Raw genomic sequence first — 26,870 nt, 5'->3', positions numbered from 1 at the left:
AGGATGGGCCTTCCCGATTCCTTCAACTTTCTCGACTTCGTCAATTCATTACATACCTACTCCTTTTCCTCCTGATATTCTCTGAAAAAGGCCTCCAAGGAACGAGCTTCCTTTGACGACGCCGTTAACTTCCTTTGACGACCCAAACATCCGTCTTAACGTCCGACAAAACTATCCATCAAAGTCGTGCGGACTGACGTAGAGTACACAGGAGACTAATGCTTAACTCCCTTACTTCGGTGTAGTTTCCTGTTGTTTTCTGTTTCCTGTTCCACTTCTGTAGTTTGACGTCAAACGACTCCTCGTGGTGCTATATCTGTAGAAACAAAAACAATTTGACTGACTTTATCAATGCAATAAATATGACATAACATCCATAATTCGACAGGCCCGATGGCATGTTCCTTTTCAAAGGAGATTTTTACCTCACCGCTAGGCACATTTACAGGGATAACCATCAGTCATAATGGACACTTAATTGCATTTATTGCAACGAATATGACATTAATTATTTCGATTCCAATTAAGTTACTGCTTCTGTGTATGAATGCCACCAAGCCCATTTCTAATAAAGAACATGAATTTACTTCATGCACTCAAAGTAGTTTTAGTGATTATAATTAGTGTATATGCTCACCCGCATAGCATTATGTGACAGTAAATGCCAAGCTAGAAATATTGCGTTATCGTCGAATTATTAAGAGAACGCTTCGAATAGCGTGCTGAGTGGTTGTGAAGCTGGCGTGTTATGCTAAAAAGCAGTTATACTGAGTATCTTTGAAACAGGCCCGGTCATCAGTGAAACATCATTTAACATACAATCCTTTGTACCCTTTCCTCAATGCGGTTGTGGCCAGATAAGGAAAGACACTGCCGTGTTCAAGTTTGCCAAACGATTCTGTGACGGGTCAAAGGGAGTGTTCAAAGGCAATGATCCCACGGCCATAGTCAAACTTAAGTCCCGTTACACATAGCCGACCATGTTCCCGACTACCAGCCAAACAAGGCTGGCGGTAGGTCGTGAGCAGTTTGACCAGTTGCCAACCGCGCCGACCGTCACCCAATCACAACCGCCTTGCTACAAACCAACTCCCAACCATTGTTTGGCGATGGGTGGGGGGCCATGGTCGGCTATGTGTAACAGGAGCTATAGCAAAAGGCAACCCGTTCTGTAAGTTGATCTGTCATAGAAAAAGGATTAAGGCGATTTTTGTATGGTAAATTTCATTCAAAACTTAATTGACTAGTTATGTTTAAAAGCAATTAGAAACCATGCAATGTAAAGATGCTCTAGTCTACAAAAAAGAAAGAACAAAGAATAATCGGAACCTAGCATATACATGAAGTAACAGGCAAATGATTTGCAACAAATCACAATGGCGCATGAATCGATGTACAAAATAGGGGTACCTGAAAATGAAAGTTCACAGCCACATGCCACAAGTACATGCAATCAACTAATCAGCAATAAGTTCAAAGCCGAAAACACCAGAGGCCAGAAGCTACACATAGTTAGCTATCCAACAGATGTGAAACTTCAGCCTAATGAGGTCCATTGACACATCACATATGATTCCTAAAAATCCCACAGAACGTGGCGTGTATTCCTCATAATCATGGCTACATGAGAAATAGCCCACGCGAGAACGGTGCACGTACAGAGCAGCACCCAGGAAATGAACAAACTTGTGGTGTGGTTCAGGAGTTCAAAATTGTAAGCAGACCCAAGGGTCCGACAAAGTGGAGTGATTCATACTATGTGGCAACTTGTAAAGACATCACTTTGTCTTAAAACACGTAGCATCACCTATCATGCATAGCTGAAGCAAAGAAAGGTGCTTTGAGAAGTCCAAGTCAAATTCAACATATCTTTATAATCTCATGATCACCCAGCACATGGCCCAAAATAACAACATCCCACGCCCGGTAAAATGTAGCCTAAGCTTTATTTTCCATAGAGGAATTGTGAACCAGCATTAATCTGTGTTCCTCATGTAGTTTACAGGTCCTTAGGCGGAATGACCAGCCCATTTCACCACTTTAATTGTATCTACTGACCTCTATCACTCCCCGAATTTCTGCATTCCCTCCGTGTCAAGTAATGGTAACACGCATTACCGAGACCCAGGCCACCAAGCACTACTGGGACACACGGGGGACAGCCTGAGGATGTAGGAAAGCCATGTCTTAGCTCTTGCCCCCCATTACTGATGCTAAGAGTTATTGCACAATAGGTGTGGACTTTTGGTGTTTGATGTTTATGTCGCAACTTATGGACACGTCTGCCAAGCCTGTGGACAGGTGAACCGGGGGTTATTAAAGGATTTTACAAACGTCATCATGATGTTGTTTTTGATTCGGTGAATTAACTGATTAAATTGCAAAATCTACAAAATGTACAATGGTTATGAATAATTTTTACGCGAGTACATGTACGAGACATGGAATAACCCAATGGTGAAATCATAGGCTGAAGTTTCTTTCAATCTTGAACCCTAAAAACGGCATTGACGTCAAAGATGTAGCTACCATAGCTGCAAAGAAAATTGTGTCTTGGTGGGTATTAGATAGCCTTACATGCATTTAGCGATGATGTATGAGAATAAATAAATGAGTTTTATTATAAAGTCATAGCGTGATCACAACTCCAAAAATCTTCCCGCAGCCTTGTGCACACTTCTCCAAATCCGCCCACATCACTGTTAAACAGCCGCGTGCGGTTGATCTTGATGAAATAACACGCGAGTGGCGGCAGCAATTTTAAGAAGAAAGACGATACTACTACAGAATGACTCTACACAACCGGTAATTGACAGCCGGCACGACGATGTATGACACTTCCGCAAGCTACAAACTTGGTAAGGGGAAGTTATCGAATTTTACAGAATTGCATGCACAAGGTCTCAAAAAACAAACTAACCAACCAACAATAATCATATCACCTGCATAGAAAGTTATACGTCCAGAAAATGGCCGGAAGGGAAAAACTGAGAGGAATAACGCCCATTTTCAAGTTGACATAGGAAGGTGATGGCATCTAATCCAATCCAACACCAGTTACACCACTGACTGTAGAAAGAAGTATCCATGATTATAAAACAGTTTTGCACACGCAAGGCATTTCCGATTTGACAAGAGACAAGCCTTGATGAGTGAACGCACTCATCATTTCGGATCTGAAGACCACCAAGGGAGGGCAATCATGTGGATTGTGGCATTGAAAATGAGGAGTGTTCGCACTCATAAAGACGTGTCTCCTATCAAATTGAAATGGCATCGCGTGGGAAGAAGTACTCTTTACTTGTGCCATTAGTGTTTTTACGAAAATTTCATTTCAGATCTTATTTGATCTCCTCACCGCCCGAAGCCCAAATCACAACGCCTACCGGATGTTTCATCAGAATGGCTCAGTACTCCAGGAAGTACTTATCTGGGGGAATGTAACCTTTAAAGCGTATCTCCTAGAAATACAACCTGTAGGCGATAGAATCGTTAAAAAGATGAGAGTTGAGGTGAGGTGAGAGAGGAAATGAGAATATTAAATTCTGAACTCTTTGAAGTGAAAAAGACGTTTGAGGTGAGACAGCAACATACAGCGTAAGCGAAAACCTTACACAGTTTTTGACTCCAAGCTACACAAGCAAGGTCAATAAAGGCAGTTACTGATTAAAAAAAAAGTTTTCCTTATTATTGATATTCTCATTTACTGTACCAAGGACTGGATGAATGTAGGACAAGAAGTTCTGAAGAGAGAATATTGAAACCTCACTTCATTCAATATGTTTATGGTATCCATCCATATCTTTTATCTCCGCAGTTGAATGCGAATGGACACACTTCGTTTCGGGAATATCATGCTTAACCATAAAATCGTGCAGAGGATTGCTGATGATGAGAATTTACTGAGATATTTATCTTTCAGCTCTTAGCATGGTTATATTGCTGTTTATTAATAAACTGATCTGCGTGTATGTTTTATCGCACCTCTCCACTACTTCCGATTGCTTATCCACAGATCGGTTTCACAGCAGGGTGTTATGACTTAGTGTTGAAATCTTTTAAAATCATTTTTGTATTAGTTCCACATTATGAACCACCAGCACCTATCATTCTGCAAAGTGACGAAGGCTAACATGAGAATCGTATCTGATTTCATCTCCGTATACAAGCTGATGTGATCTAACGCAGATGCTATAAGATGCCAAAACTGGTCAAGAAAAGCATTTGGAGAAAGACCTATTCAAGTCTCTTGTCTCGAAACACGGCAAATGCCTGAAAACAATATATCGACGTCTATAAGTAATGTAAACATCGTTTGAGAATATAGCCCATGTGAAAAGATTTTTTGGAAAACTGTTTATTTTTACGTACTCCTTTGTACTACTAACATTTGCTGAATGGGAGACTGATATTTTAGACACAGCCGCCAGCGTAGCTGACAAACTTCCAACGTACCAGAGACAGACTGCCAATTGTTAGCTTTGCTGTGCACGTACGTACAGCGTTTACGGTGATGCGTGTTTTACCGTGGTTTAGACGTCCAGAGCCGGTATCCTCCAGGCCAAGCCGCTGGTGCGGCAGTAATGTTCTGAGTGGTCTGGTTTCGGAACACCCACACGGACCACACTTAATGGAGCCTAGAGGAATATTACATTGTATCCTTGACTTGTTGTGAGACAAGGTTGCGGAGTGCTGTGACTTTGCTCCCGGTGTTGAAATTGGTTCACTGTGCATTGGAGTATTGTACTACCGCATTATTGTACTTCCGCAATATTGTACACAGCTGCTGTTTCCATTGAACAATGAAATAAAGGGACACTGCTCAATTAGGGTAAAATAGGAAGTAGTGCCTTCCATCTTGTCAAGCTTCTAACAAACTGTTCAAATATTTTGTAGAATTTTTCTTTATTCTTAAAGCAAATAGTACATTTGTCAAGTACTTAAGTACTAAGACTAGTAGTTTTACAATCTACAACTATTGCAGAGGGAGCGATAAAATGCACTCATGTCTCCTATCACATGGGTAATGGTACATTTGTCTAGCACAAGGAAGCTGAGACTAGTAATTCCACAATCTATAGCTATTGCACAGGCAGTGATAAAATGTACTTATGTCTCCCATCACAAGGGTAATGGTACATTTGTCCAGCACAAGGAAGTTGAGACTAGTATTTGTACAATAGTCCAAAGGTACGTGATCAGCAAGAGCTGGCCGCTAAACATAGCGGGCATAATACCATCTCTACCTGCTTGTATGTCTTCATGAAATAAAGAGACTGAGCAATTTTTGTTGAAGACCTTAATCTGCTCGACACGACCCATGTCGTTTTGAAGCTTCCGGGACTGTTAAGAACCGCATTACACACATATATTCACGTTCACGTATCACCAATGGATTGTCTTCTCCAACATACGAGTACTCTAACTTTAGCCAAACCTGCCCAGAATACGGAAATCAGTGACCCGGACTTTATGGGTCATCGGAGAATCAATGCAGGCAATAAAGATAGAGAGATAAATGGATCCACGAGAACGGCACCAAACGGAACAATCAATATCGCGGGACAGGAGGTGACCGCCTCTGGACTTGCTGAGAGATTGGCTATGTGGGGATTACACTGGGCGCGGCTCCCAGGTGAGGCACCGCTTTGGGACAAACTGTAGCCAGCTCGGTCAGAACTCAGCTATGCTTTACATGACATGCTGTAAAACAGAGTATATGCACAATATGTATCTTTGGTACGACGTAGATGGTTTTTAAACATCTTGGTTACAATCTTGCAACCGACCGGACGACCGGTACCGGATGAACCGTTACAAGAAATGGCAATGCAGCAGATCTACGGCCAGCATGTTTGTAAAGTGTGGTTATTAAAAAGGCAAGATGAAGGTTTGCAGAAGCAAGTGTCTTATAGAAACGTAAGAACGTTAATTAAGTAGAAGCCAAATATAGCAAACAAACATCTTCCCTATAGAATCTAATCGTGTGCCTAGCTATCGGTTCCAAGTCTTTTCTGACGGCTCAAATGCATACAAGTGATACCTTCGTCGTTGCTGTACACCTCTTCTTCTTTCCTCTCTTGTTTTTTTGTTTATTCAGCTACCCATCCGCACCGCCCCCGTACTCTGACGCTCCGTCAGCGCTAACCGTGACAGTGGCAGTCCCTGTCGGCAGGGTAAATCGACCGATTTATAGTCTTGGAAGATTCAGGTCTAATCTCGTCACGTCCATCCTCCTCCCACGCCATGACGAAGACTAACAGGATGTCTAGATACGGTTGTTTAATTCGTTTTGTATAATGTTCATGTATAACAGGATGTCCTTCCTGAGTACTGACTGAATGGGACGTGCTGATCACTCAGTCAGAACCGTTGTGAGAGACTCTGACTTAGCTGACTTTCATCTCGGTGTCTTCAAGAAGTTAAGGAATTTTGCAGGCATCGAGTTTGACGATCCGTTGACATGTAGACAAGAAATATGATAAATCGTTCAGCGTCCCGTCGTTTGAGAGTAGGAAAAACAAGGCAGTGATATCGATCAAACTACAGAATTTATCAATGAACAGAAAGTTAAGAGTAAGTTCAAGATTCAAAAGCAGAGGTCGTTCTGCGCTTCACAACAAGCTATAGAGATAAGTCCTGTCTAGACCGAAGAGCAGACATTAGGAAATTGTGTTTTATCCTCTCAGAGACAGTAACATGCACCGAGAGGAGACCACCCCACATTGTCTGTGGGGGCAATGCAGTGTTTTATCGGAGGCTTACAGGTGCTTATTCATTGCTGGGAGGAACCAAGGCGTGAAGAATGGCAGAGTTAGGTGGGCGAGTCAGGGTTATCACGTCGCCTCAGCCGCACATCCATAGCATTGTACGATCAAAACAGTTTCAGACTTGACCCGATTTAAAATGCAAAGTTTTATACGACTGAATTTTAGTATTACCGTTAAAATGACATAAACAGAAAGTGGTTTTATCTCGTGGGCTCACTTTTGATTCATTCAAGAGATACGCGTTCCAGGCGCCATCTTGGTTACGATCAATCTAGTTCCGTCGTCTGCGCCGTTGTCTATAATCATATTATGAAACATTCCCGCGTCCTTGATTGCGAACAGGGAAGCTCACGCATCACGTAGAAGGCCAAAGTGAAGGTCAAACGCAAGGACAGGTTAAAACATATCCACTAAAAGGATAACTTTCCGCTGCGAACCGTCGCCACTGGCAGTTGAGCACCCAGCGGTTGAGTGATGAGGGTTCAAAGCAAGTCACATCAGAAATATCGTCCCTACAGAACGTGTGTTCAACCATTTGGTTTACCTGCCAACCATATCAGGAATCAACCGACAAGAGGTGTGCTCATACATGTTATCTCGTATTCCACATTTTATAGTCCTTGTGTGGACAACCTGGTGTACAGTTGATAAACCATACACACTTCATGTAGGAGAACGGTGGCGCCAAGACGGCGCTATGTTTTAAATACCACCACAGTAAAATACAGCCCCAACACGACTTCATTACATGTTGACACAGCACAGATAACAACGCTTAAACGGACAGATTTACGGCATAATCACTACATCAAGGGGTACAAATGGGTTAATGAGTAACTGACATCCTCTATTAACTTAGGGAAAACTGGGAGTCACTCCTGACGACTTTGTGTGTTTTTCCGGTTTTGTAATCCTAGTGTATGCCCCTAATCGAACATATTGGATGGAAATTCTTACATAGATCTATAAATGGCAAATAAATTGTTGGAAACGCTTCAACCGAAAATAGGTAATCAATGTCACAATACGCCCAAGGTCGTCTCTGGTGGGGAACACTTTGGAATTTCGGAGTCAAACAGAGTACTAGTATCATATACTGAGGTATGTACTGAAGACCATAACAACGCCCATGGTAAGCTGTTTTATATGGTTGGTCAGCTACTGCTAATCAGAATCTTTCACACCTCGAATTAGCAATAAACAGATCGGGGCTATCTTAAGTACATGCAACAGACCCTCACACGGGAAGCCCTCAATATAACTACAAAGGAACGTGCCTTGTAGCGTAGGTAACGGACAGGAAAACAACACAAATATATGTTGCGAGTAGGTCTATCACATGAACGTACGTTATCATAAGATATGTACCACAGATGCTGAACCATAAATTCACGAAAGTGTTATTATATATATATAATAGATATTGTCTATATGGCCCAGCTATATCTCTTTGTTTGGAAATGAATGGCAACCCACTTTATACATATTTCTCATTTGTGAACGAAATATCCTGTATCCTTGTACGACTGGTAAATTAATGTATCCCCACGGGAATTTTCTACCGGTGCAATGGCCTAGTGGGTAGAGTGTTCGCCTTGCATTCGGTAGGTAGTGAGTTCAAACCCCGGCCGAGTCATACCAAAGACTTTAAAAATGGTACATGCTTCTTTCTCTGCTTAGCACTCAGCATTCGGGAAAGAGTATGGAAGTTGAACACACACCACTACCAGTGGACTAGCCCCCTGCTGTAGTGATTGCGTTGTGTGGCCCAAGGGCTACTGAAATGGAGATGGGCGCCGCCCTATGCGCCATCAGGCGCGGAAGGAACTTAAAAACGGGAATTTTCTATTATTTAATGCCTCTGTCACAAAGCAGATCGCCCGGATCGGTCGACGAGCCTGCTAGCTATAGCTCTACATGACATTTTCGGCAGCAACGTGCCCGGTGTCCTCTCGATCATCGCACGATTTATTAGACATTAGTCGATGTTCGCATGTCCCCGAGCCCCTCCGATGAGATGGGGAAATTTTCAAGTTAAAAGAACGCCCCAGTTTCTGAAAACTAATTCCATGACACCATTAAGACAAAGTATTGCCTACCTCTTGGTTGGACGACATATGCCCATACCCATAAGAGCTCCCGAAGCTAAGGACTGCACGCGGGTACCAGGAGTAACAGGAACTATTCCCATCGACACGCTGCTTCCAGGTAAAATAATTACCTTGACACAAACACCATTAAGGAAAAGAGACGAGACAAAACTCTTCCTCGCTCCACAAAGGAAGCGCCTGGCTCCTTCAGGCCTGCTATACACAATGACGTAGTCTCCTATCGGAGCGCACGCTGACGTCACAAGGACTCAGTACACACTTCTCAAATCAAATCTCAGCTTTTCACAACCTGTGGGGTAACGTCGTCGTAAAAAAGACTGCAATTGGGCATGAGTGGAAGGGAGCCCATTCCACTAGACGGATTTGTATGACCTTTGACTTCATAATTGAAATATCATGCAAAATGTACAAGTATGACCGAAAAGACAATAATGCATACATTCGTACTCTATCTGTAAAATCTGTTGAAAGCTCGCAGCAAGGTCGCCACTGAAGTGGAATGTGGGTCTAAGCATATGTAAGGATGGAAGATCCCAACGTTTACGGGTTACCTGGATTTTCTGAGTAGCAACCGTTGAGGTAAACCAGAAATGTTATGATTTCCGATCCTAACATCTACTTAGAGATAATTACCATGAGTTCAACGACCGACTACGTGTAAAAATTACATCGTATGATTTATGATTTATTGACTCCAGGCACTGGTCTATCACAATAGCTCATCAAGAGCAGGCGTACAGAAATTTAAAGCACTGTAAGAGTTTATCAGGAGTGCACAGACCAAGCACGGGTCATAAAAGGTAAAGGTACACAATAAACGCCTTGCCGACAATCCATGTGGCTGTGACTTTCGTGGTGTTTAAACTTGGAAATAAACGACCATCGGGAAAATTGGCAGCAACTCCCTTTTAATACGTATACAGGAAAGACGTCAGTCACTTTGTTCCCACTGTGTTAATATCGAGTAAAATATAGATATGAAATCTCAATCGCACCAAAGGGACGCCTAACAGTGCGAGAAATACAGAAAACGGCGTGTCCTAGGTGGTTCTTAATTGTCTGAGTAGATCTGATGGTCGATCCCAGGATAAAGTAACACGTTCAGAGCACTCAGAAGATTCGGCCACTAATCGTCAACAGGAAGAAAGTTCACTTCTCTCTCGGCCAGTGATGACGCACTCATGTTGCTTTCCAAGTACTAAAACTTTTATCAAGAGGTAGTAACACTATGCAATAGCTGCGTCATCCATGCTAGAAAGAAAATGTCATCTTCTTGTGGACTGAACTTTGACACATAACTAACACTGAGGGGATCAATCTCTTCAATTGTATTCAAGATCAGTTCCCTATAGTTTTTGATATTGAACTAGCACAGTAACATTCATATCCGCTGTGCAATTAGATAAACCATATATTACCAATATATTACAACTATAAGCTTCATTTGCCCTTACATTTACGAAAAGGGAGAAGTTGAACATATACATACTAGTATGCATTAATCATTGTGGATATACGTTACCTCTACTTTATAACCATGACCTATACTTAGGCTTGTGAGAAAAGCATTCATTTATTTATCTATGTTCAGAGCCTGCAAACATTCCACCTCTGTCGTATTGGAGGAAAGACTTGGCTGTGTTGCACCATAGTGTCGTGGTTCGTGCCCTGCAGTAGCCGCTCGTAACCGCGGCAAATCGGAGAGCCTGGGGGACAGTCAGAGTCTCCTCATTGCTGTGATATGGGATCACGCTTCCACCTGTACCATTTCCAGCAGTGCTGGTGTTCGGAAATGAACTTGTCCCTGACAGGTATTATATGATTCTGATGGTGTTCAAAAAATGTAAAAGAAAAAAAGACCGAGAGACCGTTTATTTCTGGAACAGTCGCCATCCAGAACAGACTATCAGTACACTTCACTTACATTTTCAATCAATGCTTTTAGCAAGTTTTCCATAGAATCTACCATTAAGACTTTATCTTGATACATGTAATCTATTTATCAACAATTTTCCGTATTTATTTCCAATTCTCTCCTGGTAATCAGATTACAGATATGAGGTCACCTTGCTTTACTACCCCGCAGGTCTTTGCCAATGCACGCACGTCCCGAGAATAAAGTTGGGATGGGGTTGGGATTTATTGTCAATTTACTACGCACGTAGATAATAGATTGAGTTTTGCTACATGGGCCAAGACAACCTACGCGTTTTAAGCTCTGTTTGTGTAGGTCTGACTGGGCCTCGTTCAGTCGCTTCAGAGGCGCTTCGGAGATGTGAAAGCATTCAGATATCAATATAGATAGCCCGTCAAAGCGACAAGGGCCGCCGAATAAATGCACGCAGACGTAAAGGGGCTTTGATACTGCGCCAAGATAAAACTTTCATCACGTCAAATTCTTCCAAATCAATGAACAGAGACACGTAATAACGCCAGAGTACCACGACTTGTCTATAGTGGCAGAACAGATCAAGCTGATCAGGACGAATGGGCCGACTGACGGAGTCCAAATGAACAAACTTCAGCGGACGGATATGATTATCGTTATGTCAAACTGACAGTTAAAGCCTTCTCACAGCGATAAGAGAGATCCAGCTGAGCAGTAGCTTTCCCAGATGAACACTTTTAAGCAGTGCATTTCAGTTATGGTGAAAAGGACGACCAACTAACTGGGATAAATGATATACTGTAGAAAAAGATCAACAGATGACGTGTAAAGGTACACTTGCCATTTGGGGCACAGGTGCGGCACTGCGGGGTTCGAAAGGAAAACGAATTTTATAGTTAAGGGACGAATTGTCTTACGTTTTGTGTATACTGTTGTCTTCTAAGCCATACTTTTGAGAAAAACGCAATATCTAAAACTATAAAAAATCGGCGGAAGTAACAACAGTGCCACAGTGAACGAACCCCGCAGTGCCGCCGCTGGTGCCCCAAATGCGGTGAGATACCACCTAAAGCCTTCTGAAAAGCTACCACAGCGATAAGACAGATCCAGCCGAGCAGTATCTTTCCCAGATTAACGTTTTTAAGCAATGCATTCCAGTTATGGTAAAAAAAAAACGACCAGCTAACTGGGATAAATGATGTACTGAAGAAAAAGATCACTTGTAAAGGTACACTTGCCACATGGGGTACAGGTGCGGCACTGCGGGGTTCGAAAGGTTACTAAACGAATTTCAGAGTTAAAGGACGAATTGTCTTACGTTTTGTGTATTCTATTGTCTTCTAAGCCATACTTTTATGCAATACGCAATATCTAAATCATAAAACATCGGCGAAAATAACAACAGTGTCACAATGAAAGAACCCCGCAGTGCATTCCAGTTATGGTGAAACAGACGACCAAGTAACTGGGATAAATTTGTAATGTAGAAATAGAGTTAGCAACAGATGACGTGTATGAACAGCATTTCTCTTTGTCTGTCACACAGGAAGTCTCCAAAACTTAAAATCGGTATAGCTATAGACTCGCGGGTATATTTTACCTGAAAATCAACTCCATCATATAAGCCGGAGCTTGGGAACCTGCGAACATCGGGTCGGGCGATGATCGAGAGGATATCGGGTGTATTCCTGTCACTTTATAATTAAGGTGGTATCTCACTGCACTTGGGGCACCGGTGAGGCACTGCGGGGTTTGAAATATTACTCAACGAATTTCGGAGATAAAGAACGAATTTTCTTACGTTTTGTGTAATCTGTTGTCTTCTAAGTAACACCGTTACGTATTACGCAATATCTATAATGCATAAATCGTCGAAGATAACACAACAGTGCCGCAGTGAACGAACCCCGCAGTGCCGCACCGGTACCCCAAGTGCAGTGAGATGCCACCTTTAAAGGTGGGCTTTCACTGCACTCGCGTCACGCTTGCGTCGCTTCGGGGTTCGTTCATTGTGTCACTGTTGTGTTATTTTCGCCGATTTTCTGTTGCGCTCCCACTGACATGCGTCACTGTTGCGTTTCTAGACTAAATGGGCAGGTTATCGGAAGTCGCAGCGTTGTCAATGTATGAAAAGTCACTGTAAAATGATGAAAATGCCTAAAAATGAGATTTATAATGAAATAATTTCCCTTGTGATGATGCTAATGCTTATGAATGTTACTTATGTTATATGATAACTTTGAAAGACTTTTACAGCAAAAGAAGTAACCCAAATGAATGGACACGAACCATATACCAGATTTGACTCCATCGCTTATGTGTTTTGCAACAAGTATGTGTAATGGTGTGTGTTAATTTTCATATTTGACAAATGAAAAATCTTGATATTTCCTACGTTTTAATAGGAAATAGACAAAATATATAACCGTGATACTGTTGAAGGCATGTTGGCGTCACTGTTGTGTTACTCTTGGGTCACTGTTGTAACTGAAAAACTGCTGTAAAATGATATCCAAAATGTATCCAAAATAGCTTTTCAATAATAAAATGATGTTTACTTTTGACACTTGGTGCAAAATAGACAAAATATAACCTTGATACTGTTGAAGACATGTTGGCGTCACTATTGTGTCACTGTTGTGTTACTCTTGGGTCACTGTTGTGTCACTCTTGGGTCACTGTTGGGGCATCTTGCCACTTGCGTTATTTTTTAACTTCCAAAAAAACGTCGCGCTTGCTTGTGTCACCTCTAGGTTTCCTTGTGTCACCTCTAGGTTCGCTCGCGTCACCTCTAGGTGCCGCGGGGTTACGTCTGCGTTGTCGAACCCCGAAGCGACGCAAGCGTGACGCGAGTGCAGTGGGAGCCCACCTTAAAGCTCGCAGACCCGTCGACCGATCGATTTTCTTGCTGTGTGACAGGAGCACATCAGGGACATGAAAGCGTGGAATACCACCCTTCCCTCTGAGGACGTGTGCTGATATTTGATCTATGACGAACTGAAGGTCCCTTAATGTACTGATAATGTAAAAATGATTGCGACATTTATGTCTTGACAGGATAAGCAATGACTGTGTACAGACTCATCCATGGTGCGAAGTTGTCACACACATCTATAGACACTGTCACCAAATGGAATGAACTGATGCTTTCTGCCTCCATCGCTCACTCGCGAAACACTCTCATCTTGCAGCAACGAGAAAATTACTAAAAGGACAATCCCCTTCTTCAGAGTGAAAGCTATTGCTTTGACATTTCATTCCGTCAGACATAACGATATCTTTCTGCAAATTAAAGAAAGAAGAAATAAGGTGCTACTAGAAAGATCCACCCTTCTTTATGACCTGCAAAGACTTGGGGCTACCTAAGATCCTTAAAGAGAAATTTACACCTGTATATAAACAAGGCCTAACGAAATAGTAACATGCTGGTTTTAGAAAGGATTGGAAAGGTCGTCTCCTGTAAATGGACGTGGGTGGGCTGGTCGCCTGGATGCACGGGACGTCGCCTACTGTACCCTTAATGTAAAGATAACTTTGATATTTATGTCTGAAACTAAAATATTTACTTTTAACAGTTCTTAGTCGGGGGCCATTAAACACGAACAAATGCCATGACTCCTGAACTACCACAAAACAGTTGTGAAACGAGTCTGTTCTGTGAAAGTAAAAAAAGACCGATAGTTCTGTGAGTGGGAAGATATGCATTGTATCAGTGTAAATGGACAGTCAGTCGCGGAGGCTAAACCAATTTGTGCTATAATTGTGCACATCTTCTCCATCGGTACTTTTGTGAACTGCCAAACTACAGTGCGGAATGCTACCGTTAAAGGAAAACATGGCTGTAGAGCTTTAATCACATTTATATGGCTGTTACAAGATCTTACCTTGTTCCTGATGATTCACTGTGAAATGTACGATACCCAACAAACCAACCAACCAACCAACCAACCAAACAAACAAACAAACAAAGAAAGAAAGAAACAACCTTAAGGCCACCAACCGACCATACAAACTACTAAGCCAGGCGTCCCCTACAAATCAGCACCGGCAGCAAGAAGACTTCACGTGTTGAAGTTTACGGTCCGTCTCACATCGGCGCCATTATGTCTCATTACACCACAACAAGCAGGCTTGGTTATAAATCCCCTCCCGCACATCGGACTGGAGCCAACACAAACTTAAGGAAAGACGCGCGCAGTGGCATTGTCGATCTTCTACAGAGCTCCGCTCTTCTATTTTTATTTTATTTTATTGGTTTGGCTGTTCAGAACACACAGCCAGGGCTGCCCAACTAGGCTATGGCTATTACAAAGGGCTAGCCCTGCTGGCAAAGACAGAGACAATACATATGTATTTATGTATTTGGACAGGATACTTATCCGACATAAGTTTTTCCGCTCTTCTACACAGGCAGCATTACGTAACACGGCTTGTCACAAGTGTTTCAATCAAGAAGACGAGGAGGGAGACGATAGCAAGTCTCCCGTAGCATGTCCAATGCTTTATTTTCATCTCCCTGTGTTCTAGATATCGCGTTTGTATTTTAATGACCCCATCCTACAAGGTTCAATATCTCTTCGGTACCGTTCGTTGGAATTTCCAGGGAATGCTTCTCAAACCATCACGTTAGTACGGCCTCTGGTGTACACCAAAGGGCCTTTACCTGCCTTAAGTGTGGTACCTGGAGAGGCTGTGAGATGTTTTCAGATGACCTTTATGAACCAAATGTAAACAGACTATGTCATCTCTCCGTCAAACCCTCAGAGATGCCATTTAGCTGTACGTTGCACATATAACTTCATATAAATTTAGATATCCTTCACCTAGATAGATTCACTCCTGAAAAGAACTTATTCACTCAAGAAAAGAAGAAAGTTTCAACTCACTGCATAAATCACTCCGATTTAAAAACAAACTCCATGGCTGCACAAATATTCTGATAGATTCTATCCCCACTAATGTTTTTTCTCAGGTACAGGAACACTTTGCACACCATGTTACTGGACCTAGTTTCGAAAGGTCGGCTGTACTTGAAAGCGTAACAAGTGGACAGGTAGAACAGGATGGAACACATGGGAAAGGTTGTGCGGCAGAAGTCAAGAGCCTGAAGTACCATTAGTTCCGCGATTGGGCATTCCACACACTGGACACACATGTAGGTTAAACATTCATAGTGGGATTAGTGACTCACAACACCATTACAGGTATCAAAAACTAATTCATGGTCATTACAGTAAACTACCGACGGTACAGAAACGTTTAGGGAGAAAGGTAAGAAAAACTTAGGGTCGAAGTCCTCGCTTAAAGATGATTAAGCACATCTTAAGAGCCAAGACTGAACAAATGTACGGAAATCACTCTTTATCATGCCGGATTGAATGTTTGGTCTGCTACGCCTTAACACTGACCTCATCTTAAAACGAACATTATGCAGTCTTCACACGATAAACTCGACCAAACATGCGGTAAGTGGCACCTTAGAGTGTCATCTCTAGTCACACTTACGTTACATTTCCAACTGAAGCACAACAGCGCGCTGAAGGTGGCGGGCGATGCTTTTACCAAATGGAACAGGCCTTAGAATCAAATGTACCTTCGCACACTTACATGTCATTCCACCATTCTCCTTCTTCGCTGCTGATCGAGATCTAGATCAGAAATTTAACTCCTGTGAGGTGAAAGGGACGTTGTTCTTGACCAAACGGCGTCAGTTACAGAGGTACACGTCCATGTATTCCTACACCAGGACAGGGCACGCCACCGGGTCAGGGACAAGGCGCTGGTCCGCGGTCGTAAAATCTGCGACATACCACGGTTGTAAAATCTGATACCGAGGAGGTTGTTGATACATACCTCTTCTCTTGGTCGCCTTTGGTGCGTCTGGAAGGTGGTTTACATGTACTGCTCATCCAGGCTTATGTGGTGTAACTTAACGCTATAATTAGTACGCGATAAACGTTGTTTGTAACCTCCAACGATTATCCATCATCATTTATTTGGAGTACGGCTTTACGACGTCCCCTAGAAGTGCGACCTTTGGTAGATCAAGGCGGGGATCAACTTTAAGCCCCTCCATAAAGAAGGGCACCATTACTTCCAGATAGCCTTGGTACCAGGCAGGTTAGGGCGTCAGGGCAGGGAGAGGGCATAGCCTACCTAGACGATCTGACACCGAGGCTCATCCTCTCCTCTCATCCCTCAGACATCACAAGTCTGTATCAACCCGTCACATTCAATTCCACACAAGGTCTCCTCAACTTATCGTAGAGATTTCCTGGCGCCAACATTCTTTGCTTGCTGGTCTTTTTGAAACGATTGGAACTAGACCGGAAAGTAATCGCTTCATACAGAGGACGGCACGACACAAGGGACCATTAAACACGGCTTCAGGCTGGCGGTTATGATAAACATTACCTGCCAGAAACATTTCTGTTCGGAGAAACTTCAGCTGGAATCTAAATTCGCTGCGTACAGAAACTTAGCGGTGGAGACTGAAGTTGTGCTGTGAAAAGTATAGAAATGTCACTGTTGGTATCGGGTGACTTTTGACTTTTGCAGTTACATCCCCAGTCCACTGGGGTGATGACCTCCTTGATGAATTTTGCAGATAAAAAGACGATTTTTTTATGCTTCATGTGTTTTGATATATTTACTTTTACTGATAAGTATCTAATACCAGCTCAAAAAAGAACAAGAAAATGTCTTGTCTTCAAGTGCTAGAGTTACCAACGTAGGATTGATGTGTTCAAATTTCGTACTTTCCCAGAACTAGGCTATTGTAGAGTGGGATTTGTTATCACCAAGCACAGTAGGGACATCTTATCTGCATAGTTTTTATACCCGCCTCACATTAGGCGCGATTCGATCGGAAGACTAGTTTACGAGCTCTAAATGACATTTTCGTGAGTAAGACGTCCGGTGTTCTCACGATCATCTTGCGATTTTTAGGGATCGCCGGCAATTTTCAGGAGTCTGACGACGGTCGCGGTGCAGCGAAACATGTTCTTAACATAAGCGACAAGTCGCAGGAGATCTCCGAGATCGCAGAGCTCGTTACCGAGTCGCAGATCGTGCGTGCAAATCGTGCGTACCTCGCAAGGGTATCGGTCAATAGTCTTGCGTCAATCCAACGATTGAAGACCGATAGGCGAGCACAGACATAGTTATTAATCATCGAACGCAAATCGGATGGCGAACGCCCGTTAGTCGGGCGACGTTCGGGCGACGTTCACCCGACTTCCGATTGTTTACAAATATTGAATTTCTGGGAAAGTGAGGGTAATTCTAACATTGTGGCCCCTGTGGCAGTATGTAGGCTGGCTTTGTGACACACTTTCCTTTCTTGTGTCATTTCTATTATGCCCCCGCATTCCATTCATTGGTTAAAAAGATTCCGACAACAAAATACGCCTTTTTTGAGGAACGTTTTGTGTTCCCTTGTCCGCGTGCAAGAGGTCATGGGAGGTTCATTATCATAGATTTATTCACCGTCGATCGCACGAGGCTCGCTTATATGTGAGGGGAACAGATTTTGGGCGAAAAATACGCAAGACCATATTAAGATCTTAAAATCAGCCGACCTTCCTGCGATCGCGAAGTACGTCCGAAGATCGTGTATAATGTGAGGCGGGTATTAAGAACGCTTGCAGATAATGTGCAAAAGTTAGGTGTGACGGATCGTTCAGTGTAATATATCCAGCTGCTGCCGCGCCGCGTGCCTGCGAAGCTGGTGTGTTACGCAGAAGGGCGGTTATACCGGTTACATAGATACAGATACAGATACTAGTACTTTTCACATGATATTTGACTTATGAAATCGAGGGTTACACAAATTTAGTTTTGGTCGAGCCGAGGTCGCAGAGCGGTCGCCGTCTGGTAGAATGATGCGATTTGTCATTTACTTCAGTATCTATTTACACATCCAGAGATTGGATGTGTAAATAGAGAGACAGACAGACTCCATTACAAAGGTAGCTTGAGTAAAATCTACATCTAATTATTTCCGAATGAAGACAAAACTAGTAATTTTAAGAAGGATAAAATGAGTAATTTACAAGAAGTGGAGAGTAACGATTTCTTAAACTTCAAAGCCACAAATCAAAGCTTACCCTGGTTTTGAAGCAAAGCACATGGAACCTGACACCCGAATTCTTGCGATATACTATTTGTCAAAACTAAGTGAAAATTACCGTGGCCGATATCAACAATGTGCAACACACTTACTTTTCTGCTCAAGACACTTACTCTTCTGCTCAACACACTTACTTTTCTGCTCAACACACTTACTTTTCTGCTCAACACACTTACTTTTCTGCTCAACACACTTACTTTTCTGCTCAACACACTTACTTTTTTCTGCGTGAGACACTTACTTTTTTCTGCGCGAGCCACTTACTCTTCTGCGCTGCACTTACTCTTCTGCGCTGCACTTACTTACTTTTCCTGTGGTGCGCACCCCTCCCTTTATCAATGGATGGTCCCTGAATCAGGCCAAAGGTCACAAAGACCGCATAAAATGTAGTATTGACCGCATGTCAATCCTAAATTATCCTCCTTCGGATGACCCTATGAAATGACCCTTACCCTAGCGCGTTTTTGTGGATTCAATTTAATTCTTTTTGGTCTTTAGTATAGCATTTTGACAATGCAGATCGATAACGACAAGTCTCGATTTGATCATCACGACATCGCGTTTTGTTGCCATCACAACGTATTGTCAACTTTGAAAACAAATTCTGCGCGCGTTTCTGGCGCGCAGCTTTAAACTTTTATTTACCAGGGTTTACCTAAACCAGGCAGAGGCTCTTAACTCCTCTGTAGATAGGAGTAAGAGGGCAGGTAGGCCTTGGTAGCTCCTCTGTCCAGAATTCGGCGTCTGTTTAGTAATAAATAGCCAAGTTGCCGCACGTAATGTTTTGGTGGGAGCACTGAATTTTACTACCCGGATCCGGACTAACTTTGGACGGAGTGGACTTGTTACTTAGGAGACCCTACTAGGTGGGCGGAGCAGTACCAAATCCACATAGTCAGGCCACTCCCAGGATCTAATTGTTAATCAGAAGCGGGTATTTCTTGTGACCAAATCCACATAGTAGGGTCTCCAAAGGGGTAGGGGTGTACTAAGTAACAAATAAATTGACTAAGTCAGAGACGCCCACCCACCATTCAACTGAATGTTTTCAAAGTTGCTTGACAATACGTTGTGATGGCAACAAAACGCGATGTTGTGATGATCAAATCGAGACTTGTCGTTATCGATCTGCATTGTCAAAATGCTATACTAAAGACCAAAAAGAATTAAATTGAATCCACAAAAACGCGCTAGGGTAAGGGTCATTTCATAGGGTCATCCGAAGGAGGATAATTTAGGATTGACATGCGGTCAATACTACATTTTATGCGGTCTTTGTGACCTTTGGCCTGATTCAGGGACCACCCATTGATAGAGGGAGGGGTGCGCACCACAGGAAAAGTAAGTAAGTGCAGCGCAGAAGAGTAAGTGCAGCGCAGAAGAGTAAGTGGTTCGCGCAGAAGAGTAAGTGGCTCGCGCAGAAAAAAGTAAGTGTCTCCCGCAGAAAAAAGTTAGTGTGTTGAGCAGAAAAGTAAGTGTGTTGAGCAGAAAAGTAAGTGTCTCCCGCAGAAAAAAGTAAGTGTGTTGAGCAGAAAAGTAAGTGTGTTGAGCAGAAAAGTAAGTGTGTTGAGCAGAAAAGTAAGTGTCTTGAGCAGAAAAGTAAGTGTGTTGAGCAGAAAAGTAAGTGTCTTGAGCAGAAAAGTAAGTGTGTTGAGCAGAAGAGTAAGTGTCTTGAGCAGAAAAGTAAGTGTGTTGGACATTGTTGATATCGGCCACGGTAGAAAATGAAAGAAAAGTTGCACGTTGAAACCCCTAAATAACCTTCACAAGCAAAGATAAATGTACCCACGTCCCTTTGGTTTAACATAGGAAGGATTATTTTCTGTGAACTCACCGACAATGTGCCTGGGAAATGTCATGTTTGTTCCTGTACATGTTCATTATGGAAACAGAGCTACTAATGCAAACAAGGCGGCAGTGTGAATGTTAGTGATTCCAGCCTTATAAGAGGCTCAGGAATGCATGGTCTGTAGGAGAATAGATGATGAAAATGAGAGGCAATGACCACGGTAGCGATCCGAAAAAGTGACAAGCAATCGGGAATGGGACTTCAAATTCAGGACATCAAAGCCACCTGCCGGTAACTAAAAGGCATTTGATGAGGTTCTGCATGCGGGGATTCTAGCAACGCTTATTAAAATAGTATAGAGCAGGCAAAACTATAGGAGGAATAGACTGGCAGTTCTCTAGCTGTCTGCACACAGAAGGCTAAGAACAGGGATGGATGGAGGAGACTTGTGCTAGAGGCAACCATGGTCCCAGACCCTCCTGATGAGGATAGGACATGGTGAGGTGAGGTGAGGTGTGGTGAGGTGTGGTGATGAGGTGAGGTGAGGTAAAACTAGTCTGTGAACGCTCGCGCTCCGTTGTAGTCTACACAGGCCCACTGAATACTACATTGTATTCAGATCTGGGTGGGGGTCTGGTATCCAGGCTAGCACCGTTATCGCATATATCGCGTTGACTTCGCGATGCGACTTATTTGTCAAGAACGTATGAGAATTCAGGATAACAAATAGCTTGTTACAGAGAATTAAAGCGGCCAATCACGATTAATTCATCAAAAACTTGAATTAGAGGGAGTAGGCTACAACAGCTGGCTACGTCTGATGAAAGCGCATGTGGACCAAGTCACCAACTAGTAGCGACGAATGCCCACCACAGGGATAAACTCCGACAGGAAAGGATGATGTACCATCTCTGTACACACTGAGGCTACACCCTCCCGGTATTTCTGTAGACTCAATGCACCATTTTGGAAGGACGGGATGTAAATCTATGGGCTCAACACGTGCTTCAAGCGTTACTCACCCGAGATCTTGTTAGGCTGTCACCCCTCTCCCCCGTTCCTCAAATAGACCAGTCGAATCGTCACCTCAGTGAGAATATTTGAGGACGGGATGATACCAGACTACCGGGTATGTTTTGCTTTTGGTAGGCCTGTCAATTGCTATTTCGGAGGCTACCTTTAAGTTGGTAGAGGTTGCATAACTTGCATCATTGGTGTTCCCGTAGAGCTTTTCCAAATTATTGTTGTTGCAGTTTCACCAAGACGGCTAAATCCCTCAGGTTTCTCTAGTGTCTGCGTGGACAGCAATCACCAGTCGGGCTCAGAAACAACAAACCAGTGACAAATAAAAACCCACGTGTAGCTGACCACTGGTGAGAAGTACTACATGACCCTGCAGGGTTGGGTAGCGCCAGATTAATAGAATACACATTCGGAGTCAGAGAGAGTTGAGGCTGAAGTACATCTCCAGTAATGGTTATCAATGACACGCCCCTTATCAGGCCCGCCTAACAGTTATTAACGACACGCCCCACCGGTCATAAAACCTGACTCCCTGCTGAAGTGGCTGGAACATGTCTAGTTTTGTTGACATGGGCTGGTCCGGTCGGGCTGCCAAAAACCTTACAGTAAAGAGACCATTTCTAAACAGGTCATTTTACAAGTCAACGTGAAAACCACTGTAGAACTGTGGCTAGGCTGTGGGTTTGTACGTAGGATGACGTATCTAGCAAGATTTGCAATGGCAGACTGGGAAGTCATTTCGGGTATTAAAAACATCTGACGATCTCTGTTATCTGCACTCATTTTGCTGAGATTTACTACTATAAAATGCCAATATACGATAGACATGGATATATGACATATACTTTACGAAGGAATGTAAAGGAGCGATTACGGAGCCAAAAATATCACCAGACGAGTTGTGCCAAACCTGACTCGCACATTACTTTCATCAAAGTTCCTGATCCGTATTATCGCACTTTGGAGAAGGCGATACGCTGGAATCTAATCGTTTGTATAACTATGAGCATGTGTGTGTGTGTGTTTGTGTGTGTGTGTTTGTGTGTGTGTTTGTGTGTGTGTTTGTGTGTGTGTGTGTGTGTGTGTGTGTGTGCGTGTGTGTGTGTGTGTGTGTGTGTGTGTGTGTGTGTGTGTGTGTGTGTTTGTGTGTGTGTGTATTGATCATGATGTATAGATGAAGACAAGTATCCAATAGGAAAACATGAAGACATGGTTTTCAGTTATTGACTACATGTACACAAGGAGCGGCACCAGGTCTCAATAATGACAACAAAGGACAGCTAACAACAACAACAACAAACATCGAAGTTGTGACCTTTCAATGCATGTGTAGAAGAACCCACGTATCATTTATAGTAGAATATAGAGTAAAATAATAGCACAGCTTTACATAATAGTGCAGTATGGACGATAAACTCACCTGATCGACAGAACGATTTGTCGGCCATAGATCATAGACTGTGTCCTGAATACATCCCACACGTCGGTCTGTACCGTTTGTCAAGATGGCGACCGTTCACTCTGGTCCTGTCAAGATAGAAGGTCGTTAGTCAAACCAGGACCAGGCGGGGCTTTAATAGGCGGTCTGATCTGTACCGAGAGGGGACAGGGTGTGACTACCGGGGGTGTGACAACGCCGGTGAAGGGTTTGCAAAGGGTTATTAAGTCGTGACAGTTCAAGAAAAGAATTTTGATATCTCTATTCATAATGGGTTCCTTTTAGAACATCAATAAAAGAGATGAATTGCAATCGATCTATCCTTACGAGAGATCCATTGTGATTTGATTATATGGATGATAACTGCACGCGCATCAAGTTTCGGCCGTTCCCGAAAAGAAGAAAAAACGTACATCCGTTCAAAGCAGCTGCAAAATGCAGAAATAAATGCTGTAGATGGCAAAAAAATATCGGAACTTTTTTTATTCGCACACTCGCATCGGTTTTGGCCTTTTCAAAAACTTTTGAGGTTCTCAGAGGATGTAATCCATATAATCAAATCAACATAGCCTCGATTTTAAGATCAACGTATAGTACACTTGTACAAAGGCACTTGACGGGCGCTAGCGTCACATACACCATCGCTTCGTTGCAAGAATAATGACAAAGTATCGTTGCAATATTTCTTGTGACAAGACAATTTCAGAGATTCCTTATTCGGCCAAAATGTCTTTCACACTCACAGAGGCCTTTTTCAGCCAAAATGTTCCTTTCTGTATTCCAAAATCACATAAAAGCTCTTTTTGCCTTCTTATGATGAGAACTTTAATGTGAATTTCTTTCCTTCAGTCGTTACAGTGCAGTGCAACACTACTCTGTAAAACCATAATAGATATTACTGTATGGTATGTTTCAGTTTTGTTCCTCAATTCTTACCTGTGCCGTTTAGAACCTTATTGGGAAAAATATGCCTGAATCCAAAAATACGCCTCCAGAAATGGGGAGGAATGAAGTTCTTACCAACAGCTTTCGAAGTTTTCAGACGTCGACATCAGAATTCAGAATTATGACTCCAAACAGTACAGAACACACATTATTGTTGTTATTGTACAAATGAAATGGCTGATTTAGAAGGCTACATGATGCACAAAATTGCTGTTATTGTAGAAATAAAATACCTAATTTACTCTGCCGCCGCTCCCCTCCATGTTTATATTTGTTTTCGTCGTCTCACTCCACCAGTAAAGCATGCGATCTGGTCCGATCTGTGATTAAAAACAGATGTGCTAAAACCAGCTTTACGCTTCCAACGGAAACAGATACAGTAATGTTTCTCTTTATGAGGCTACTTTATGGAGGTCCCAGATGCCTGAACAGTAATCCTAGTAGAGTAATCCCCATTCACAGACGTCCTGTTTCTGTCAGAGGAACAGAGATCGCAAGATAACAAATGCCTCTGATACAAATAGCCAGGTTAATATTCCGTAGCACGCACCAGAAGAAACTAATTTCTCCTCTTCAGACTACTGGTACTTATCTAGAAGAATAGCAGATACCTAGTGCCTGTACTTGTATTGTTAGCCTTGGTGCTGTCCCCCGTTATAAGATCTGCTCAGTAGTATGAGCTGGCACGATAGTGGTTTAATAGGTAGGATGGCACCCAGGCTTTATATGGAAAATCATCGAAGGACTGTTGTCATACATGCCACATACACTGACAGAGAAAAGCTATATAACCACACACGTCTTCAAATGTCGTCGTCGGACGCCGCCGTATTCGACAAAAGCAGCCACGACAAGGATGCAAATTGGCATTTTCTGTTATAAGAGACACGTGCTTTAACAGTAGTTTGAGATCGCACGACACCCGTACCACGAATGCGGCCAAGGGTCACGATTTTTTCGTGAGCGGAACGCAAACAATGAAGATCCTGAAATGTCTGATATCACAGGCTGCAGTCTCAGTATTCATAGGTTTGTCTACAGATCACCGTCTGAAGTATTGTGGAAACACGTATATTGGTTTATATGGAATCTCTCAATTTGCAGTGAAATGCGTTAGGTGTAGTAAAAGAGCAGACTGTGTAGCTATCAGTTAAAGACATGTCTATAATGACAGCAGTTTCGAACACGTTTATGGTGGGGTATTGGGAAGAGATCGCTGAATAATGGTTGGTTATGTCATAGGAATATGACTCCAGAAAGTTAATCTTGCAGATACATAAATGTGTTGTGCATTTTACGGAACTGTAACGTACAGATAAAAGGTTTATCTGTGCCATTACTTTGCGTGCCCGAAACCGGACGGACCCCGACAGAGTGTGCATCTCAGGAAACCATAAGAAAGTTTAAGCAATTTTGTTTTAGAAACTCCAGACGATGCACTGTATTTGAACATTTCTATTGATTCTATCGATCGATCTCAATGGTAATTTTCCAGACGAAACTACACAATACCGTGTGTACACGAGATATAAATGTGCTCGATCATCAGGACAAGTCTGATATATGGATCGTCTTGAAATTCATTGATTTTCAAAATAAAAAGCCCTGATTATGTACAGTTTAGATACGAACAGATTTAGAAGCATAACCGCAACATCGGCATGTATATCAACCTTGGAAATAGACTGGCTTACACAAAGGCTATAATGAGCATACAGACAGACAGGAATAGTCATCAAAGAAGACAGTCAAGTTAAAGAATCTCTTAGTACATCAGGTACTGCAAAACATGCTTCACACCGGTACATGTAGATAGGACACATACCTGTTTGGGAACCTCTTACCCACACGAACAGACGAGGTAAAGACGAAGAGACGCGGTAGTGCATTCAGGTATGACACACCCAGGTCTAAAACATAACCACAGGCCCTAAAGTTAGTAGACAGTTGCCAGAAACGGAAGGTTCTATTTTTGGCTGAGAGCGGCTGATGAAAATGACTGCACAAATAGTCGTTAAGAGGATCATTAAGTCGTTAAGGAGTCTGTAAACAACAGTGGACCGGCCCAAGACGTGCACATGGGTGGATGCGATGTCACGTATAGTAGTAAATCGTGTCTTGTGGAAATTCATATACTAGTACATGTACTTAGTAAACTAGTCTATCAGGCTAGAATCCTAGAACACGCAACGTGGTACGCTAGTACATTACATGTACAATATCAGAGTGATACGTCAATGAATATTAACCTTCTAGATAATAAGGTACGAAAAGCAATTTACATAGGGTATCCAGTTAGCTTGCGTATCAGAATGTTGGCTACAACAATATTTGCCTTGGGCCACTTCCAGCTAAATATCGTCACCATTACCGATGAAACGTTACTGAGGTAGATGAATCCGTGGAGTTAAGAGAGCCCTCTTGGCATCCGGCCCGGAAGATGTCATAAATGACGATGTCCAGCTGATCTGGTTGTCTATCCGCACATGGTCTGAGCAGGAAGGAGTTACGGCACACAAAACTATCTCATAAGCTCACACTGATAAAGCAACGTACAGTTGACACCTCAATCCCCGCAGCAGACTGCAGAGGACCTTCACATTCGAGAGCTTTCATCTTTTAATATTGATCAGCGCGGTTTAACCGCCACGAGATTGATTGGTTGACTCCCATCAAATGGTGAAGCTAAGCTGTGCCAAAATAAGATATTGTTTTCAGCATTTCTAATGGGCAATGCAGATAGAGGTACTGATGTGAACTTTTGGTTTCTACGCC

At 42.7% G+C, this 26,870-nt stretch overlaps 1 long non-coding RNA gene across 1 annotated transcript; it reads right to left on the bottom strand.

Annotated features, from left to right (window-relative positions):
- Positions 1-25,995, bottom strand: LOC118414957. Its single transcript, XR_004831046.1, has 3 exons — positions 25,921-25,995; positions 23,133-23,239; positions 1-316 (listed from the first exon to the last, which is right to left on the bottom strand). It is a non-coding gene; the product is annotated as an uncharacterized LOC118414957 (long non-coding RNA).
- Between the last annotated feature and the right edge of the window lie 875 nt (positions 25,996-26,870).

This window comes from Branchiostoma floridae, chromosome 4, assembly GCF_000003815.2.
Source record: "Branchiostoma floridae strain S238N-H82 chromosome 4, Bfl_VNyyK, whole genome shotgun sequence".
Classification (NCBI taxonomy): domain Eukaryota; kingdom Metazoa; phylum Chordata; class Leptocardii; order Amphioxiformes; family Branchiostomatidae; genus Branchiostoma; species Branchiostoma floridae.
Note: the sequence above shows the minus strand (reverse complement) of the source record. Positions and strands in the feature narration are given on the sequence as shown.